At 38.7% G+C, this 4,969-nt stretch overlaps 1 long non-coding RNA gene across 1 annotated transcript; it reads left to right on the forward strand.

Moving 5' to 3' along the window:
* Positions 1 to 1,480: 1,480 nt before the first annotated feature.
* Positions 1,481 to 3,693, forward strand: LOC148186186 (uncharacterized). Its single transcript, XR_015775087.1, has 4 exons — positions 1,481 to 1,684; positions 2,021 to 2,077; positions 2,322 to 2,420; positions 3,498 to 3,693. It is a non-coding gene; the product is annotated as an uncharacterized LOC148186186 (long non-coding RNA).
* Positions 3,694 to 4,969: the final 1,276 nt, after the last annotated feature.

Below are 4,969 nucleotides of genomic sequence, written 5' to 3' on the forward strand. Positions count from 1 at the left end.
TAAAAATCCTTTCTCAGAATCAGGTTAACAAATCTGTGACTGATCCTGACATGAAGCCTATAAAGCCTGCAGGGCATGTTGAATTCAGGAAGCTACATGAGAGCATAACTGAAGCTGCTCCGAGTAAGCCGCCTCTCCCTCAGAGTTTCACACCCCGAGGCGATGTGCTGCACACAAGGTTGTTTACAGACACCGACACTGTGTACAGGCTCAGACTCTCTCCCCTGCTCTCACCCACACTCAGACATTCACTCTCTCACATGCAACCATACACTTGCCCACACCTCGCTGAGCAGCCACAGCCTGGACCGGAGTAATCCTCTAACTTATAGGCAGTGCTGTGCTTGAAGCAAATCCCATTCCTTCAGAATGCAGACACCTCTGGAGCTGTGGCCCAAACACCTCCGAGGTGATGCAACACAGCTTTGTCTTCTTTTATGTTTGCTCCCTTTGCTCGACTCCCAATAACTACTGAACATGTATCATTAAATAGAAAAAGAAATGTGTTATCATAAACCCGCTTTTGCAGGCTGGAGATGTGGCTGTTCATTGTTAACTGGTAACACTACACAGGACTTACTGTAAATTCATACATTCATTTCATGCAGATTTGTAATGGAGAGAACAATTTAGTGCATTACAGTTCCCACAAATTTGAAGAAAACCATGACCATTAGGATACAGATCGAGAAAATTACACTTCATGAGCAGGGGGTGGTTTTCTTGCCCATTTCCTTTTTTTTCTAGGCTTTTGTGTGTGTGTGTGTGTGTGTGTGTGTGTGTGTGTGTGTGTGCTTATATTTTAAATTTAAAATTATTTTTTAAACAAATATTTTGTTTTTGTAGTTGTAATTGGCGAAACAACAATTACTTTCAAAATCACATAAATCCCTTTTGTGTCTTTTATGCATACTCCTGTCAATGCACGCTCCTGCATACACGTCAGTCCCATAGATTGTAAAAAAAAAAAAAAAAATATTGGATGAAGCCACCTTAACATCACCCACTGGATTGAGTGCTGTCATTTTGAATCCTAAAGCTTGGTATTTCAGCAATTGTCATTTTACTTTTATGGGGCAAGAAGTGACTGATTTGGACAAAAGTCTGGAGCTGTGAAAGAGCGAGGGGTGACTGACTGAAAGCAGAGGACACTATTGGCAGACAGCCTGTCTCTCAAGTGACCCCACCCTTAAATATGCATAGGTTTGGGCCTAAATAAAATGTAAATGGGTGAATTGTAAAAGAAAATTCACCCTCTGTTGTATTCTGTCAACTCTCTGCTCATGTCTTTGCGTCCACTTCCTGTTTTATCTTGAAACTTTGTTCTTATCATGTTTAGTGCAACCTCTACTTCCTTTTTTGATTGCCTCGTGTTTCACCTGTGACTTGTTTTGCTCACCTGTGTGTAGTTAGCAATCAGCCCTTGTGTATTTAAAGCCAAGTGTTTTCACCCTTCAGTTGCCAGATTAGCAAATTAGGTTTAAAGACTAAAGGTGATTTTTTTAAAACCCTTTTTTTGCTGTAAAGTTGGGCATTTTAAAATGGAGATCTACTGGGATTCACTTTGTTTTGAAGTCAGAGTCAAGTGGCCATTCAGTGATTTGCAGGGTTTTTTTTGGCACTTAAGCAAAACTTCTCCTTGAATTATGTTGGCAACTAATTTGAAGCAGCGTTTACATCTGAGGTACTGCAGAGAAAGTTAAACTTTCTATTAACATAATGAGGCAATGTTTCTAATGAACATTTCTGGCAAGTCGCAGAAATATTGATAAAGGATATATATGCAAAATATTCACTGGCAATGTTTGTACTTTATTTTACTTCAAAATAAGCAACCTTATTGGAGAAAATACATAGATGGTGGGGAAAAAAAAACTCTGTGGCGAATTTAAAAAATAAGATGGTGGAAGAAAAAGGTGAAAAAAAATTGAAGGTGTAAAAAAAAAAGATGGTGTAAAGAAATCAGATAGTGAAAAAAAGTTGATGATGAATGATGACAGCTTTTTTTTTTTTGTCACAGTGCTGCATTTCGCTGGTCCACCATCCACCCTGGACACCTCTCTGCAATACTAGCATGGTACGTAGGTGTAGCGTTTCATAAAGTCAAAGAAAACTCCCTTAAGTCCAGGCAGCAATTACATTCTCATCACAACGTAACTATGAGGCAATTTATTGATAAACAAATGTCATTTTTAGTAAATATGGTTGAATTGTGTGTAAATTTAACTCCTAAATTTAAGCAAGGTGAGCACTGCTGTTCCACAACCCCGCCCCACCCTCGCCTTCGTATTCATACAAGAGTAATGTTTTTCCTTTTTAAGTCTTCTGTTGGTGTGAAACGGAGGGTGAACATTTTTCCTGGAGCTTCTTTCCTGGTGATCCAGTTGATGTGTAATTGGCCACAGCTAAATGCCTCACAGGTATTGGGCTTTGTTTTCTCTTCTGGGTTGGCTCTTTGCTTACTGCCACAACAGATTATAGTTTTTCTCATCCCGTTGCTTTCTCCTTTAACTGCAAATGCTGCTCTCTCAGAGGGAACTTTTCACGTGTGCAGCTTTCACTGGGCCGAGTGCAGTGCAAGAATTACTGCAACGTATAGTCAAGGAGCTGTGTCTGCCTGTCATACATGACTAATTGAATTTCAGCTGGACACCACTGAAATTGGGGGGGCAAGTGAAAACAGTTTTTTCATGTATTGGTCTATTTGGAGATTTTTGACTTCCCTCTTTCAGACTAGTGGAAATAAACCTCAAAAATACACATTTAGTTCTTTTTTTTGTTCTGGAAATGTGCAAAAACATATATTTAATGATGTGTCATTTGCATATTTAAACATACAATTTTAGAAAACTTGTAATACAGAAATAATTTTCTTAATGTATTTAACTTGGGAAGATCCATCCTAAAATGAATGCATTTCTATATAGATATTTGCATATTTAACCATGAAATTTAAAAAAAACCTGTCATTAAAAAAATGTGTGGCAGTAAGTTTTCAACTTAGGAAGTTTCATTGGGATATCTATTAGGTTTTTCTTTTTTTTTTTTTTTTTACACCATTCACCTGTAATGCATTATTAGGGGGTCTACAACTAAAACTAAAAATCTGATAACACTGATATTCACCATAATGCCCATTTATTCTTATTTATAGTAATAAGAAGAGATGGCCAAATTCCCTTTGTATAAACTTTTGAGTTTTGATTGTCAACAAAGTGAAACAACAATTCTGAAAGTGACTTTGTTCAATGTTCAATTTTTTTCTGGAAATGTTTGCAAATTTGTGCATGTTTAGTCAGATAATGCCTTATTTGCATGTTTAAACATAGCATTTCAGAAAACTTGTAATATAAAAATTGTCTGTGTTGTCTCACTATTTTTTAATTAACTAGGGAAGTTTCATGGTGGTTTCTGTGACTTTAAAATTTTAACTTATAAACCTGGGGTGTCTTCCTTTCACACCCTCTCGACTCTGCACTGTGTTTTGTTGGGTACAGGAAAGATGGATGTTCGGCGCAGACTTGGGCATATCTCTCATGAGCTGGCAAAGTTACACAGCCAAACCAACATAACAGGGGTGCGACCAGACTTTTTTTTCCTGGGATGACCCAAGTGGGGCACTGACAAATGCGGGGGTGACCTGAAGTTTTAAAAGATAAATAGACCTACCGATCACAACACAACAGAGTGACACCACACAAATGTAAAATAAAGCCTCCATACATTTTTTCAAGAAAGCGTTCATCTGAAAGTAAATAGTACAATAGCAAGTATACAGTACCAACAAAAAAATGTAATGAATAAGCCTGTGTGAACAAACTTTTTAAAAGTTGTATCAGTTTATTTGTATGAAAAATTAGTCAGGCTAGGCACTACTCTGGCACATTACTGCCTCTCAGGTTTAAGACTGAATTGCACCTATAAACGAAAATTCATTTTACTCAACTAACAGTTCAAGCAGACTGGGCAGAGAACCAGTCCTAATGGGGTGGCAGCTGGGGTGGCCAATCAGATGTCGGGGGTGCCACCCCAGGTCACTCCCTAGACACGGCCCTGCATAACAAAATACAGCAACAAGCAAAAATGTACCTGGGTGGGAACAGGATACACTGGGGAGGTCATACAGTAGACTCGTCACTGTCGGCTGAAACCAGGCACAGCATAAAAGATGAAGTTATTTCAGCACGGTGGCTAACTAGCTTATTAATAACAGCTACATAGCCTGTAAATGCTATAAGAAAATATTTGCATACATTTTTATCAATGGTATGTACAAGGACTCATGATGTTCTGAAGCCTGGCATTCCAGCATGGCATAATTTCAAGGCTTAATTATGTGAAGACATTATTTGACAGTTGCGTCTCTTGTTCGTCAGATGAAATGTTGAGAGATGATGATATCATCTTCTCACTCATCTTAGTTTTCTGTTTTCGTAACCCTTCACCGAGTCCTCGCTTACCACATCAATGCAGGGTGGCACAGAACGCATGGTGCCATGCTGTTGAGTGTTTGATCTCTTATCAACCATGTGAAGTCGTCAAGGCGATTTTCAGGATTTGATGTTTTCTTTGAACTCGGCTGGCAGTCCTTAAATCTTTTTTCTTAGCAATTTTTTTTTTGCTTATTTTTTTTCTGAAGACCAAAATCATTATTGACCTCATCTGACATTAGCTTTCCTTGCCGGCGATGATGTTATTGCATCAACCTTCAGTCTCTCTAAGCTGAGTGTGTGTGCCATTGCTTTTGTGGTGCTGGAACAGCCTGTGTTAGTTATAGTTTAAATGTGATTGATAAATTCCATGTGCGAAGGCAACCTAGCCCCACAGTGGCAGATATGGAAATAAGTGGAAAGGAAAACACAAATGTAAATTAGTGTAAGCACTAAGTGTAGCTCTAGATAAACCCCCTGACTGGCTGTAAAGACAAGTGCCTCCGTGCACAGAATGCTGAGCACAGCGAGCCCCTTGT

The sequence above is a fragment of the Plectropomus leopardus genome, chromosome 20, assembly GCF_026936395.1.
Source record: "Plectropomus leopardus strain MGB_pleo_1.0 chromosome 20, ASM2693639v1, whole genome shotgun sequence".
Taxonomy (NCBI): domain Eukaryota; kingdom Metazoa; phylum Chordata; class Actinopteri; order Perciformes; family Serranidae; genus Plectropomus; species Plectropomus leopardus.